Here is a 17,337-nt window from a genome sequence, read left to right on the forward strand (position 1 = left end):
CAATTTGCATTAACAACTGCTTCCTGGACAGTGAGATGGGGTGATAGGACCAGCTCTGGCTGAAGGAATGTCTTGAGCCCCAGTGCCTCTTTCACCTTCCTTTTCTCTGCCACTGTGAACTTGAAAGCCATAGGTTGATGAGGGAATGCCTGAAGAGGGAAAGAACCCAGATCCCTGAGTTTCCTAATACAAAAGAAATCCCTCCATCTGCAAGAGTGAAAAATAGACTCATTGTGTCAATCCACTGAGATCTCAAGATTCGTTTTTCACTGGAGCAGAGCAGGATCTACCCTGACAAATACAACAGCCAACATTTATTTCGTGCTTGATACTACTAGCTTAAGGACTTTATGCATATTTTTAGTATCATTTCATCCTCAGAGCAGACCTCTCATTCTCTTTACAGATAGTAAAATTAGTAAATTATCTGAGAATACACACACATTAGGGTATATATGACCCTGAATTTGATCTCAAGCATTTGAACCCAGAGCTACCTTCTGAACCACTACACATAACTGCTTCTCACAGAAGGAAAAGATGGTTGAGAAATTAAGGGACTTGCCCCAAATCACAAAACTCAGAAATGGCAGAACCATGATTCAGACCCAGGTCTGTCTGGTTTCACATTCTGGAAAATCGCCACTGTTCTTTACACTCTGCTTTGCAGCTTTGAGCCAGGCTGGTTGAGAATGACCACTGTGTCTTTTCCCGGGTTTTGCACTCATTGTCCAGCGTGTGACCATGATGGACAAAACGTGAAAACGCTTTGTGAAGTGTGAAGGGCCATGCGGGCAGGAGGGGTGGCATTCCTGGCCACTGTCTGGGTGTGGGAGAAGGCAGGGCAGTCTGGCTTCCTTGTGCACAGATCCCGGTTGACAAGGGAGGCTGCAAATGCACTGGCCTGACAACGACACAGCCCTTCTTCTGAGCAGCTCGTCCCACACTATGAAACTCCTCTGTGCAGAGCTTGCAGAGCTCAGCGACATCTCTGTGGGCGGTCCCTGAAGAGACCCTGTGTTCTGCTAGCGACAGACGTATTGACTTTCAAAACCACAGTGTTGGAGCCTCAGGGCACTCTTTGGCTCACATTTCCCTTTTCAGTCTATAATGCCACAAAGGTTCAGAGAGACAACTGGAAAGTCAGACAGCCCTGCCCGGCTGGGTACTGAGGAGTGGACTGTGTCTTGAAGAGAAATACATTAAAGAGATAATAATGGTAGCTAATGTTCAGGGCGCACCTGTGCCAAGCCCTGTTTAAGCTGCTTGGTGGGCATAATATCATGGAATTCTCACAGCAGTGCTGAGAGATGGGTAGTATCTGATTTTATAGGGCAGAAAATTGAGATTCAGAGAAATGAGATGACCTACCCAAAGTCATACATCTAGAACTTAGAAATTATATTGGATTCCTCTGGAACCAGAAATCTTAATTTGCTTGCCTCTTTCAATGTTGATTTGCTTTATAAATGCTTTTCTATGTGGGTTCACATGACAGTTTTGCTATGATGAATGGTCCATTAGGGTTCTTACCTTGCAAAGAACGTATGTAAATGTTAATGTATTTGATCCTTACAAAAGCGTTGTGAGGCAGGAAGAATGGATCTAATTTCCAATTCAAGAACACAGAGAGGTAAGCATCTCACTCAGTGTCACACAGGGAGCGGCAGAGGCAGGACCTAAAACCTGGGTTTTCTGAAACTTGGTTGGATGTATACCGATGACCCCCCGGGCTCTCTTCCTGGAAGCCCAAGATTGTTCAGTGGCCAGAGCATAAGTGTAAACATGCAACCATCTTGGATGTCAGTCCTCGCTTACAGCTCAAGAGCTGTGTGGACCTATACTAAACAAAGTCATTCTGAGGTCAGGTTTCGTTTGCCATAAAGTAAGAAGAATGGTAATACCCACCTCGTAGTTACTATGAGCACTTGGTGGTTCCAATGATAGAAGCTATGACTTTTCTTATCCTACAAAATCTCTTCATCTAAGTGTTCCTGTCTGAGAAAGATCATGTGGAACAAAGCCATCGTGACTATGCTAGAACCTGAAACTCCTACCAGCTCCAGTGTGTTTCATCCTCTGAGACTTACAGAGAACCTACCTGTGCTCAGTGCCAGTTTTGTGGGTGCAGCGGAAGATAATAATGCCATTTGGTCCCACTGTCTGATGGATTCTGGCCCTTCAGGTGGAGAGGTTGTGTTCAGGCTGCATGAAAGACCCTAACAACCCGTGGTTGGCTTCATGGGCTACACAAGCTTTGACCTGCTGTCCCTCACAGCAACTTCAGCTGCTCTCCTCATCAGTGATATTCTCTTTGGTCTTCTGGGAGTCCCACCAGCACCATGAATCAAAGCACTGCCTTGCTTACTCGTGCTGAAGTATCCTCACCGCCTCATCAATCGTAAAAGCAGCAAAGGGTGTGCTTGGGATTTCTAAGGAAAGCTCCAGACAGCACCAGAAGGGGGGCAAGAGTGTGGGGGCGGGGAGGGGGGCTTAATTATCAGCTGGTCCTTGGCCCATCACTCATGCTGGAAATGTCTTTACAGCTTTATTTGGGTTGTGTCTCTTTTTAAATCCTAGTAAACAGCCGTTAAGCTACAAACCCTCATTGCTCGGCACAGGGAGCCCCACTGGTTTTCAAGCTATTATTTTAATAAGGCCTATTTTACAATTAAGGCACCATGGGCTTTAAATTACATATAAAATAAAATGTGGAAATTGAAGCATTAAGTGTGTGACTGCCGTTAGGAAAACAGCAGCCGCTCTTTGTGGTAAAATGCTGTCTGGTATAAAACGAATAGAACAGAAGGCTGGGGTTATGTGCCACAATGATAATAACACACACACACACACACACACACACACACACACCATGAGAAGGGCCTGTTCACTGTTCTCCAGTTAGGATTTAGGACCATGCCTAAATGGAGTTAAATAATAACAACGATAGCAATACTATGGATATCATTAATAATAATAGCAGCTAACACTTTCTGAGCACTTACTGTGTGCCAGGCACCACTGAGAACTTTCTCATGCACTGTGTCATCCTATCGACAAGTGTGAGAGGAAACTGCCATGCTTCTCCCCATGACGAAGAAGGACGTGGAAGCTGTCAGTGGAGGTCACCTAGCTGAGGTTTCAGTATTGGCAAGGAGCAGAGCTGGGAGCTAAATCCAGGTCCACCTCACTCCAGACGCTATGACTGGAGTCACTCCGCTTGGAGCCCAAACCCTTCATTTTTATCAACACATATTTATGAGCACCAAAGCTTGGCACTGGGCAAAGGAAACAGCCATGGCCTTGAGCCTGTGGTGTTTATAATCTAGCAGGAGGTGCCAGGAATAAAAAGGAAACAATTGTATACATTTGTGACCGTGTTTATGGTGTTATGAAGGAAACGGCAGGGTGTCGTGATGGGGAGTAAGGTGGGAAGTGGCTTCTCCTTAGAGTTAGGGAAGGCCTCTCTGCGGAGGTGGTGTCGACGCTCAAGGAAAGGAGTGAGGAGGAAAGAGGACCCAATGAGGAGATGAAGGACAGCCCGTGCCACAGCCCAGCAGAGGGAAAGCATTTGGTGACTTCAAGGAACTGAGGGAGACAGGCAGTTTGGAGGCCATTCAGTGACAAGCAAGGGTCAGCCCAATCGTGACCGCGCTGAGGAGATCGCTTTAGTCTAAGTCTTGGGAGAAGTTTAGGCAACAGAGACTCGTGCTCCAGTGGGAAACAGATTGCTTGCACTGCCGGTGAGAATGGAGTGGATGTGGGCCAGAGTGAAAGTAAGGAGACAAGTCAAGAAGCTGTGGCAATAGCCCAGGAAGGCCAAAAGAGCTGGCAATGGAGATAGAGACGGGAAGTATTGAAGCTATATTTTGGAGGTAGAACTAGCACAGTATTGTCAACCACCCGTCTTCCACGGTTCCTATCAGGCTCTGTGTTGTACTGTCATCTGGTCCTCGTCCTCCCCGAGGAGGCTCTCTGTTCACTCCCTCAAGCAAAGCTTCATGTTCCAAACTGTTCTGCCCCTCCCTTCCTGGAATGTCCATGGGTTTGTTAAAGAGCTTTGCTGGTCTTGCCAGCCACCAACTCCTCCCTCCCGTAAAACAAAAATATGTTTTTAAGCTACCACCCACTCCTGCCACCCTCCCTGTCGTGGGCTTTTAAGTCCAGAGGGTTTGAAAAGGTTTGGAGGATTCTTCTATATGTAAATGAGCTATATGCAAATCACACCTGCCTGTCTCTGTAGATAGAGAGTGATACCACAAAAGCTCATGTGTTTTTACAAAGCATCACAGCCCCATGGGCAGGAGGCTGTTACAAAAGAGCACTGAGGCTTCATCTTCTCCAATGGCTAAGGATACTCTGGTGGCAAGCATTCATCTCCCTCAGAAGATGAACCTCCTCTCCAAGGAACAGAGGGTGTGATCAGCTGTGTCATAGTCTTGGAAACTTGTCACTTTTTGCCCGTAAAATTCAGCTCCTGGGTGGTACTGAGTCAAATTCATTAACATCCGACAGCTGTTCAGTGGCTTATGGAAAATGACTTACAGCTTCATGGTTTGATTACCAGTTTGGTCTTTCACAGCTGGAAGCTTCCTTGGCAACCATGACAGAGATCCTGGGATGGGGTGAAGGACCGTCAGAAAGGAGTGGTCCTTTTGAACTCTTCTTACATCTCAGTGCTAACAGCAAACCTGCAGAGGCCAGTGTTGGCAGGGTGGAGCTTAGAACCTTCCAAAGATACTGAATGTGGGTCTCTCTCTCTTAATGCCTCTGAAAGTATATCAGGAATATTCTTAGCAGCAATATCTATTGAGTTGTTTGTCAGGCTCTCCTTATGGAGAAGGTAGCTTCCATTTTCTAAGACCTGATTCTCTTACCCCATCAATCCACATGCTTCCTGTGGGAGAAACCGTATTTCTACAATGAGCTCTCTGCCCTGGCATCAGCTAATGGAAGACCAATCAGACTCCCTCGCCCAGGAAAGTAGAACTGAGATTAAGGTCTCAGTGGGGCTGGTCTCTTGAACAGAGGAAATAGAATTCTACTAGCTGGGGAAAATCATGTTTTGCCTCAGGTGGTGTTGGGGAAATTAGTGCTCTCTACCGCAATAGACAAATCCCAACTCTCAGTAGCTTCACAGTGTAAGAGTATATTTCTCATCCATGCATGTAGGCGTGCCAGTTGAACACACGGCCTTCAGGTAGCCACAGCAGGAGAAGAGAGAGCTGGAGGGTCCCAACGGATGTTTTTTAAGAGTCAAGCCTCACGTCATTTTCATTTGCGTTTCCATTGGTCAGGAGTAAATGAGATGGTCCAAACAGGCATAACTACAGGCAGCAGGGAAATAGAGGAAACACAGTGTCTGGATGCGAAGGAAGAGGAAATGTAGTGAGCGTGTAGCGTGAGCACATATGAACCTACAAACAAAGTCAGTCCCCGAAGAGAGGAGGAAATGAAGTAGGCACACGCTGCGAACAGCATCCCTGCGATGAGCCCCCGTAGCCACCTGAGGCCGTTCAGGGGGCCGCTGTACTTACAAACAACGCGTAGGCTTGAGCATCCACTGCACAGTGACTCTTTAAGACTCGAAGGTAACACGGTTCAAGGTCAAGCCCAACTCCTCACAAGGATAAAAAGGAAAGTTCTACAAGCTAACAACTCAGGACTTCTAACCATAAATGACCTTGAGGATACAGGCATTCCAGTGTGGTGGAGGTCTGTTGGCTCAGGTTTAGAAAGATGCAACTTTTCATACCACCAGCTGAGAGAGTACCCTTCAATGCACTCATGATTTTTCTTTTTTTGAAGAGCATACTGTCCTTTGGAAAGGTCATGTTCATTTGCATTGCAGACATAGGGTTGTAGAGCAGGGAGAAAGCCTGTGTCCAAGAGCAGAGCAAAGGAGGCAGTTGCACCGTTACATTGGGGAAGTTCTATGTGTAGCTGGAGTGGGTGGCATCCTGGGTATTGATTTCACTGGTGTCAGGAGAACCTCACAGGTTCCTACTGTCCGTCCCTGAAATCCCATCCTAAGAACTTTATTCATTCTCATGGCTTAAGTCTTTACAAATTTCCGCAACCTCATCTTCTTCCACTCAACATGCCAAAGCTGGTGATAACTGTCAGATTCCCCAGGCTCACTCCAACCTGTCACATTCTGTCCTGCTGTATCCCTCTTTCTTCCTGTAATGTCTGTGGTCTCTTCTTCTTCATGGAAAATTCCACTCACTTTTCTCCAGCCCTCTTCAAAGCCTTCCTGGTATGGCCAAAGACGATCACTCTTTCAGTGGAAACATCACCTCCATTATTGCTCTGTCTTGGAATTATTTGCTTCTTAGTCAGTCTCCCCTGTCCCTGCCCAGCCCCCCAAGCCCCAACCCGGGCACTCCTTCAAGGCAGGATTTTCATCTTATTTGTATTTAAATTCCTATGGAACCAGCTATTATCTGACACATAGTAAATGCTAAGTAAATAATTGACTAAATAAATGAATGAACAAATGACTGAATTAATGAACAAATGAATGAATGTATGAATGAATTGTAAAAACAGTTACTTTTAGGAAGGATAATCAATCATGTCTTAGCAAATATATAAGTAAGTATTAATAGATTTGATTTTTAGTGTTGTCGATGAAAAAACACCCAGCCTAAGAGAAAGCTTATAAAAGTTTATTTGAGCCAAACTGATGACAATTGCTTGGAAGCAAAGTCCCAACAGATTGAGAAAATGCTCTGGAAAATGGCCATTTTGTAACTTATTTTATACATTAGAATCAAAGGAGGAAGGTTACATGAAATCCATTGATTGTAGATTAAGGGGGTGGGAGAAAGCAAAGCGGGGAAGTCTCTGGGATCGGATAAAAAGCGAAATGGAGAGACACACACTTCTTTTACGTTGGTGGGTACAGGATAGTTAGTAGCATTTTACAGCACATAGAGGTGGTATTTGGGGAACAAGATAACAATGAGAGATTCTATAGTTTCTTACTCTGGTCTGGTGAGTTGTACCCTCTGGGGGGTCTGGAAAGGGATTACTCTGACATTCCAAGGGTATGTTATCTTAGATGCAAAAAGACAACAGATAGACTCACTCAAGGTAAAGACTGACCTTTGTCAAGGAAGCTACAGGCCAAGGATGTGATTTCCCGCCATGGCCCACCTTAGTTAGAAATTTTTATGTTCACGTCATCCTACGTGGTTATTTTCAGTCCCTTGAGCTTGTCAGGTTTAACACGTAGCCCCTTTTCCATCCACAGTGTAAATGAGGATAGTTTTTGGTACTGCTGCTAGAGGCATTTCTTTTTCTTGTCTAGCTTTACCACATGGATTACTCAGGCATTCAGCTCCTCCTCAGCCCTTTCAAAATCCATTTACTCCATTTACAACTTTAAGTTTTTCTGCTCTATGTTGCAGTATGGTTTACTTCTGTCTCTTGCTCCTGAACTTATTGACATACTTCACAGTATTAGAACATGGTTCCATTGGGAAGGGACCATGCTTATCACAGCTCTCAGCATCCCCAGTGCCTAGAACAGTACTGGGCACATAGTAGTTTCTCAATAAATACTTGCTGAATAAATGAAAGAATCAACAAATCAGTAATTATGTAAAAGATTGAAGTCCTTCCCATTAATATGCTATTGATTTCTTAGAGAATAGTCTGGGTTTTAGATAACATTTCCCCCCTGTTATAAGAGAATGATAAATTGGTCTTATCTCATTAAAATTCTGATCAGTGGCACACTCTATTGAGAAGAACTCAAATTGTGTTCAGTGGAAAAAGAGGACCATGATTGATTAGTGATGTCTGTCATGGGGAAAGGAGGAAACAATGGTAAGGCATTTTTATTCCTGAACTAGAGAAAATCCCAGGGTAATATATTATAATACATAAGTAATATTTGATCCTGTGGTTTAGGCTGTAGATGTCTACGTAAAGTGGTGAGAAGTAAAGGAGGGCTGGGATGATGAAAATGTCTGCAGTTCCCAGGTAACATGAATTTGAAAAAAAAAAAATTGGTAAGAAGTTTTTTAAACAAACTGGTTTAAAAACTTCTATTCAGATATATAAATAAATCTATTTATTTAAATTGTGAAAGCACTAAAATATGGAACTGTAAAAAAATAAAAAATAAAAACCTGCCTATCCAATCATCTTATACATAGACTGACGCAAGTGTTTGGGTGTCTTGGAACAAATCAGTTTGAGATTCTCTGTGGTTTTCATTGGCGCCATTCATCAAATATTTCCAGTATTTCTTCTGCAATGTACATGATAGGGTTGCATCTGATTTGGCCCCTTGAAGTTGGGTGTGATCATAAGACTGACATGGTCAAGGAAATGTGAAGGGAAGTGACATGGGCCCCTCCTTTGGCCAAAAGCCTGTAAGGGCCAGTGTCTGGCTTGCTCTTGGCCCCTCACACAGCACCCAGCAAAGTTCCAGATGGCAGGGCCTTCAGCGTGACTCCCTGACTGAAGAAAGCATGAAGCAAAGCAGAGTCTCCAGCTGATCTGTTGCAGACATAGAGCATGAACAAGAAATCAACCTTTGTTAACATTTTAAGGTACTGAAATTTGAGGATTGTTTATTGCTCCAGTATCACGGAGCCTGTCCTAACTGATATCCTCTCCAAATGGGAAATTTATGATATGTCACAGTGCAGGATAGAGATAAGACTCGTCAGTAAGGACCAGTTACTTGGCTAAGCATCTCCTTCTCTACGCTAGCTTCTGTTCATCTGAAATATTTAGGAAAAGAATCAATAGAGGGAGAAATGAAAACTCTGCCTCCCACTGCTCCTGCTAGGAACCTGGTGCTTCAGCCGAACAAAGCTAGGCACTATTCTCTATAATCACCCCAGGCTTTCTCATTTCATGCCTTTGTTCCCACTGTCCTCTCTCCTTAGAAAACCTTTCTGTCACCTTGTATCCAAGTTACTCCCATCTCCCAAGGACCAGCTACCAGGCCGACTCCTCCAAATGTATCTTCCCACCAGCTAGGCATGAAGTCTTCTTTTCCCAAACTCTCAGAGTTCTCTATCTTTTTATTAATATTATACTTTTCATTGTCTACGATACAGCTTTATTGAACAATTATGTGGCCGAATGGAGGGAAGAAGGAAAGGAGAGAAAGAGAAAATGAAGGAAACAAATTTAGGGACTTATGGGTGGCAATGTGGAAATAATATTTGCAAATTTGGGAAATTGGTCTTTGCCTTTCTAGTTTATATTTTGAGCTTCCCTCTAAAAACTCCGTATTCTAGTCACCTTCTCTGCTACCCCACTTTACTTGTTTCCCACAGTTGCCTTCTCTTCACTAGGCCTCCTGATTAGTTATGATGGGTTAGTTGTTCAGATAAGATGCATCCTTGCTATGGGGTGAAGGGCTCTATGATCCCTCTTGATTAACATAATGGATACTTCTGTTGGCCTTCCCTTGGTGGCTCATAATACACCTTGGTGGTAATTCTAGGTCTCCAGGATACACTATTTGAAAAATTATAACTTTAATTTCTTTAATGGCCCTTTGGGAAGACACAAACCAATTTTCACTGCCCACTGCAAAATGACAATTCTAGATCTCTTGTTCAAAAATGATTGAGAATTTCAAAATGGCAACAGCAGAGCATTAAACCAAGAGTGAGGTCCCTCCGAGTATGGGGCAGCTCAGGGGAGCTGCACAGGTCGCATACCCATGAAGTCAGCCCTTGCGTCTGATATAGGAGTTATCTATGCCTTCAAGTCCTGCAACGTCAGTGACAGTCAATTCTGGTGATGTAGAAATCCTCCCCAAACTGGCAACACCTTCATCTGCCTCCTCCTATGACGAGGTGTGTCCTAACTATACTATGAAAGCATGGACTTCCAAGAATCTATTGTCTAAGGAGTTTGACAACCTTCAGGAATGTTGCCTGCTAATCTTTGTTGTCTGCAGAGAAAATGGAATGCATTCCAGCATCAAAGCAACAGCTTCACTCAGCTTCTTCCAACCACCCTTCAAGATCCTGCTATGGATTGAAAGTTTGTGTCCCCGCAAAATGCATGTGTTAAAACCTAATCCCCAAAGTGATGGTATGTAGAGGTGAGGCTTTTGGGAGGTGACTACGTCATGAGGGTGGATCCCTCATGAATGGGCTTAGTGTCCTTATAAAAGGGACCCCAGAATGCTCCCTTTCCCCTTTCACTTGTGAGGACACAGAGAAAAGACAACTGTCTATGAATTGGGAATCAGGCCCCCACCAGACATCGAATCTGCCAATGCCTTGGACTTCCCACCTCCAGAACTGTGAGAAATAAATTTCTGTAGTTTATGAGCTCCTCATTCTATGGCATCTGGTATAGCAGCCCAAACGGACTAAGACAGATGCCAAGGAAGAGTTCTGATATGTCCTCATTTTCCTTTAACAGTTTGTCCGTGTTCATCTACTGGAGCACTTCTCTATTTCTTCACAGAGTTGAAAGTTTGCCCACATCTTCTAAGAACTGTGGTCTTGATGGTCTGGGAGTATGTTTTATTTTATCTTTAAAAAAAAATTTTTTTTTTTTGCCCTACCTATATCAAAGGGAGGTCGAGAATACTTTTAGCTTATGTTGTCTAACTCCTCTACAGTTCAATTCCACATCAAGGTAACAGAGAAACGGTGGCATGTTCTCCAGTAGGGCAGGCCAGCAGGAGTTCCCAGCGTGGATCTGTGATGCTCTGTGATCCATTTACAGCTTCGGAGAGTACACCACACAGGGGAGGACTCGTCTGCTCCTGTTCAGAATTCCAGGAAACACCAAAAGATTGCTCTAAGACCTGGAAGTTATGTTGCTATTGTCCTTGCCCTGCCTTTGACAAACTAAGTCAGTAAGTTTGGTGAGTGAGTGCACAGTGCAGGTGAGGTCAAAATGGCGTCCTCGGTCCTCAGAGAGCCAGGTTGCTCTGTTAACTGCATTGCTCATTACAGCCCTGTCTGCAGTGGTCAGACCAGCATCCGTTCTGATGGATATCTCTGTTATATCAGTTATTACATTTTGTTTATAATCGTCCCTGGAATAGACCACACAACCTCTTTCAATCTGGTGTCTCACGAATGTGCAACTGAAGACTACTGGAACAGTGGCATGGGAGCCAGATTATCCCGGCTCACACAATCCTGCTCAACCCCTTGTTCAGTGATGTGACACTGATAGCTTAGAATCAGCCACAGTGGGAGTATGTACCACAGAAATCAGCAAACATTACAAATCAGGGCTTTTGTTTTGTTGTGTTTTCAGAGAACCAGCTTATCAATTCATCACACATCTTATATGAGAGATGTGTGACTCATTGGTTTAGTTATTTATCCATTATTGCATCCATGATGCAGTCAAAACATCTATTGCTACATAGTTTATTTCCCACCCTAGGACATTTTCAAGAGTGCAAGGGGATGCTATTGAGAATTCCACCAGCACAACCGAGGGTAAGCAGAGACCGTCTTGGGCAAGCTGGAATGCGTTGGCACCATCTTATATTGCCTCCCAGCACTTTGTTCATTATTGGGAATACAACAGTCAGACGAGGGACATGATCTCTATCCTTCTGACATTACAACCTAGTGGGCTAAAAGAATATATCAATCAATCACATCACTGCTTCATCTCCCATGAATCATATCAAGAGGTTTAAATCAAACACTATAAGAACAGCTATGTAAAAACTGTCTTTGTCTTAATCATCTACCTTTAAGAAATTTTGGGTTGTGACTATCTAAAGTAATTTGTCTTACAAAACAAAACACATGAACACCGCCATGTTTGAAGTGGTCACCCTAAGAAGCTGCTGTCATGAGAACACTCAAGTCCTGGGGACATTTTGAATAGCTTGGATGGCAGTCAGTCTGCATCCTGGCAGTACCGATTTACCTTTTGAAATGGATCAAAAGCTATTTGGAATTAATCTAATGAAGAAAAAAAGTGACCAATTTGGGGAGAACACTTTGTTTTAAAACAGGGTGGAATCATAGGTCATGAGATGTAGTTTCCTGTGTGGTTAGCTCAAGTGGCTTTGCCAACGGACACTCCCAAAAATTTTTACAAAGTGAAGTTTCACTCAGTTCATTTAAATAAGCAGTTTTATTTTATTTTTTATCACCCCCAGAGTTTTTGGTCACCTCTTATATAGCTCAGGTATGGGAGAGAAGCCAGGCTATAATGGAATGAAGAAATCCCAGTGGTTTGGTATTTATGTCACAGATTCACAAAAAGCTTACTGATAATTTTTTTTTCCAATCTAGTACTAGAATTGAAATAGTCAAAAGTCAAAATGCCCTAAATATGATTAACCTTAAAATCTTGCTACGGAGAGAAAGCAGTTGCTGGTTTACTGATCTTTAGAAGGTGCTCCTCCTCACCCAATTCCTATCCGTAGAAACTGAGCTCCAGCCCAGTTCCTGTCTCACGTCCGTTCAATAAGCAGAGTGATGGAGCACCTCCCACGTGCCAGGGCTGGGCCCTGGGCTTGCTGCAGCACGGGACACTCACAGGACTCCTGTTTCCTTGGAAGTTACAAGCCTCGCAGCGAGAGCTCAGCTCAGCTCAAACAATACACCAATGAAAGGATGGCTTCAAAACTGCCGGACTATTATAAATGTGATAAAAGGAAAGTACAGGGCTCTGTGAGAGAGTAGAACCCTCCTGAGGAAGGAAGGTTCAAGCCAGCGTGTGAAGGATGAATAGGACTTCACTGGGCAAAGGGAGAGGACCCACGAACATATTGTAGAAAGACAACAGCACTTAGAAACCCAGAGGTTGAACTTAGGATCAGGGAAACTGTCTAATGCGGGGGCCACATGACCAAGCCCCTCTTTAGTAAGCGGGGAAAGTAGAAAGGTGGCGTCTAGAAACCAGATGTCTTGAGTCCTGTCTGTCTCCTTCAGGATGTTTCCCAGTGCTATCCCATCACTGCTGGAATCCAGATGTGTCTGGAGCACAGAGACCCTAAGAGCTGGGGTGATCAACAGGTGGTGTGCTTGAGATTAGCATCTGTACCCACAACGTGTGTGTATACACATACGTGACTATATCTACAGACTCACCCATATTTGCATATACAGAGGGTGCCAAAAAATGTATACACATTTTAAGAAAGGAAAAAAACTATTAAACTTGTAATACTCAATATATACCGGACACAAAAGATGAATACAAGTCATGTGTATACATTTTTTTGGCACACACATACGTGTACACATACATGCCCACTCCTCTATGTATTTTTTATTTATTTATAAGTGTGGCTCTTTATCTACATTATATTAAGCAGCAGGGTAGAATAGCAAGAAAAACGCTGAATTCCCTTCCTGTCCATATTGGTACAAATCACCACATCATTTCATGACTCTGTTTCCTTATCTGTAAAATAGGGACAAATGGCAAATTGTATGGTCTAAATAATGCCTTGGTTTTAGAGAGGTGCTAATGAGATGGATACTATAAAATTGTCATGTATACGCAATGCGCCATTATATTATTATTAAGAAGTCAGAAAACTAAACGATGGTTTGGAGAGGTCTCTCATGTGGTGACACTGCTACTTTGCTTCCTTCTTTGCCTGTTTGTCTGGAAATTCTTTACCTTCACATGGCCACTTAATACAGGTTTCAGAGATCTGGCACCATGAGAACTGCCCCACCAAACTCAAAGCCCTTCCAAGCAGGGTTCAAGGTCATGTGCTTTGGAATCACAAAAATCCAGGTCACCATCCCGGCTCCATTACTTTCCATCTCTGTCGCCCTTAGAAAAGCTGTTTAATTGCCGTGGGCCTCAGTTTCCTCATTTGCAAAATTTGGATACTAATATTTCCCTCACCGACGTGTGAGGAGTAGAGGCTGTTTTTGTCTGAGACACAGGAAGTCTCAGGAGGCAGCACCTGGCAGGGCAGAGCCGTGCTTCCAGTGTCAGCCCCAGACATTGCCCAGCACCCAGGAGTCTGGTGCATCTGTTACACTATTACGGATATGGCATTCTGTGAACTTCAAAAATCTTTTGGGCTACTACTTATACTTTCAGTCCATCCCATGTCTTGGGGTTGATCCAGTTGTTTGTTCATTCAGCAAACATTTACTGAGCACCTACTACGTGTCCGATATCATTCTAGGCACTTGGTATACTGATCCAGAGATACAAGTTCCAACATGGGGCTCTCAGTTCCAGAGGAAGCACTCTGCTGCTCGCATCTTTTGTGACAGGTTGGGCTCCTCTTCCAGGCTAATAGTCTCTGAGTTTGGTTCCTACTGGCATTTTACCCTATATCCTTTGGATATATTCCTTTTCACATTAGTCAGCCCAGTTCAGTCCTGTTGCTTGCCACCGAAAACTTTGCCTGAGACGGAAGGTAAGTCATTGGATTAATAAGAGCTGATGTCTGAAGAAAGAGATTGAGGGGTTGGTGCCCACACCTTGCACAGAATGAGCTCTTACTATTGCCACTTGAATGTTCTTGAGCATTTTGATATTTTTGCATCCTGTCCTCATGACCTTTGGGTTTCTTAAAAAGAAGAAACAATCAAAAGTCTTAAATGTTCAGAGCCACTATCTCAAGGTTTTCCTAAAGAGAGACTAATAACAGGGGGGCATTGTGCTACATGTGGGGACTTGGGTTGTAGGTGGAAGCCTCAGAGGGCTATCGCCACTGAATCCCACCCGTCACAATCCCCAGACTTTCTTTGAACTAGACAGCAGTTTTCACTAGACTGTTCTGGTGCTTGGCCTTGGACCAGTCATGTGACCTTGGTGTCTCTGCTGGTTGATCACAGTGTTTTGAATCTGGCCCTTCCTCAGCCAGGTTCTGTGAGAGAATGAAACCCTGATGTCTTAGTGCATCCTTTGTATGTAGTAAGAGAGAGAGGGGATTTATCAAATACGTAATGGTGATAATAATAAATAAGTTTTGAGAGCTGAGTCTGAGCACATTCCTGGGCCAGGGACATGTGCAGCCTGTCCTTTAACCTTCACCTTGACCGTACATAGCTTACGAAGCAGGCGCTATTATTATCTGCATACTAGAGATGGGAAAACTGTGGCAGTAAGTGTTTAACTAACTTGTCCAAAGTCACGCAGTCAATGAAGGGTAGAGCTGGGAGATTGATGATTGACTGAGTGATTAATTGATTGGTTGATTGATTGATGTCGGAATGCCCACTCCATTCAACACAGTGGTTAAATCTGGTCTTGAAGCCGTGGGTTCAAATGCTAGTCTTACTCCTTACTAGCTATGAGAACTTTTAACTTCAGTTTCTCATTGTTAAAGTAAAGGTAAATAATATCTAGTCTCGTAGGGATGTGAGAAGATTAAATGAATTAACGCATGTAGAAACAGAATGGTGCCTGGCACCGAGTAAGCCCTCAATAAATGCTAGCCAATATTATTAAGATGACTGTTGTTTCTTTGTGCATAACTCAAATTATTAACATGAATATTATTTCTTTGTGCATTACTCAGGCAGACAGACTCCAGAGCTTGTGTTCTAACTACCACCCTGCATTGTTCTTCGTACTAGACTCCGTGTCCTCAGTTCCTGAACTGAATGGTTGACGCATATGAAGCAGTCAATAAATACTTGATGAAAAAAATGAATGAACAAATACATGAATGATTGAATGAGTTAGCGAAAGATGCAGAGGAGAACTGGATCGGATCCTGCTGTGTGGAGTTTGGAAGGAGAAACACAATCTCACATGTTTTTAGGAAAAAGAAAAATAATCACCTGTGTCTGCTATCATTGACGGATCAAGATGAGTTCATTAATGCCTTCCTTCAAAGGCAAGGGACCAGCTTGTCTACACGAAGACAAATTGCAGGCACTGGTCCCTCTCACTGTCTCTTTGCTTCTTTATTTGTGCCTAACCACCACCCCCTCCCCAGCCTGTGCTGTGAATTTCATGGCTGTAGCTTATCCCAGTAAAAAGCCTTTCATGCTCTGCTAATGTGGCATTTGTTTGGTAATATGCGCGAGAGAGCATTAAAAATAAATCCAGAAATGGCATCTTATAAATTTGGATTTTCTGTTCTCGTAATTTATAGGAGTTCATGTTAGAGAGCACTGTCTTTATGCATAAATACAATTTCTTTGTGAGCTGAGGATGGAATTTATATCAAAGGAGGTCGAACATATACCTCATGAACTCTGCATCCACTATTATAAGCTATTTCATGTATAACTGGAGACAAATGATCTCTCCCCCTGTTTGTCTTAACTTAAAATTCAGTTGGTTTGCTTGAATTCATTTCCAAGGCACAGGAGTGGGGGCAGGGAGCCCAAGATTTATACACCTCTAATATAATCAATTCTAAACATATCTTTAGACAAATAATTTAACAATCTATGCATCATGAAACACCTCTATTAATTTCAGGATACACAGTTTGGTGAATTTTTATGTGATTGTGGGTGTGTGTATTTAGGGAGATTTAAAAAAAAAAAATTCCATCCTCTCTTTTCTTCCCCCTCAGAAAGAAATTTTAACAGGAACGTTTTGAAACAAAATCCCACAAGGAAACAATCCCCTTAGACAATTAAATTGGGAGAAGGTCCCCTGAGGGCAGACCGAAAAAAAAAATCTGTAAAAATAATTGCTGTGCTGGGTTTCTGCTGTATTTTGGTTGGGGGTAAGAAAAGACGGCTGTGCCATGCACACACTCATGGAAAACACACACACAAACACGCACACAGCAAGTGCGTTCCTCACAGGCCTGTGACACTGCTGTGTGTAACTACCAGCCCACACTTGGGCCCTTTCTGGCAAGCAGCAATGATTTGGAGATTGTAGGCCAGGGGTGTCCAAACTGCGGCCCGCGGGCCAACTGCGGCCCGCAATCCATTTTTTATTGGCCCGCAGCAAATTCCAAAAATATATTTAGTTTACTTAAATAAACCAGGTGAGACAATATGTACTTCACCTCGAGTGAGTGGCCCGGCTGTTTGTGTATTTTACCGCATATGGCCCTTGGTGGAAAACGTTGAAAAAAGTTTGGACACCCCTGCTGTAGGCAATATAAAATAACAATCAGGTCATTTACAAGGTTCTGCCAAATATTAACCTTATATCCAATTCTCCTCCAACCTTTCAGAGCCCCTAATGTGAACCAGGCCAGTTCCCACATCCCTTTACAATATTCTGGGACGGGGGTGGCAGCAATGGGCGAGTGGGGGGAACTGGTACGCACTTGTGAGAAATATTTTAAGGGGGTGTGTTTATAACAAGATAATGATGTGGTCTGTTGTCGTTGTTGTTACATGCCAGAAAGATTGTTTAATTGCCCCCCCCCCTTCCTTCAGGGGAAACTCAAAGGTTAATTCGTCCAAGAAA

General features: G+C 43.4%; 1 long non-coding RNA gene across 3 annotated transcripts in view; it reads left to right on the forward strand.

The window, feature by feature from the left end:
• The window catches only part of LOC109451629 (uncharacterized), a 397,673-nt gene extending 381,684 nt beyond the window's left edge, over positions 1–15,989 (forward strand). For all 3 annotated transcript variants that reach the window (XR_012489525.1, XR_012489526.1, XR_002137999.2), the window contains one exon: positions 15,470–15,989. This is a non-coding gene — a long non-coding RNA (uncharacterized LOC109451629). The remainder of the gene's footprint in view (positions 1–15,469) is intronic.
• The last annotated feature ends 1,348 nt before the right edge of the window (positions 15,990–17,337 follow it).

This window comes from Rhinolophus sinicus, linkage group LG10, assembly GCF_036562045.2.
Source record: "Rhinolophus sinicus isolate RSC01 linkage group LG10, ASM3656204v1, whole genome shotgun sequence".
NCBI classification, from domain to species: Eukaryota; Metazoa; Chordata; class Mammalia; order Chiroptera; family Rhinolophidae; genus Rhinolophus; species Rhinolophus sinicus.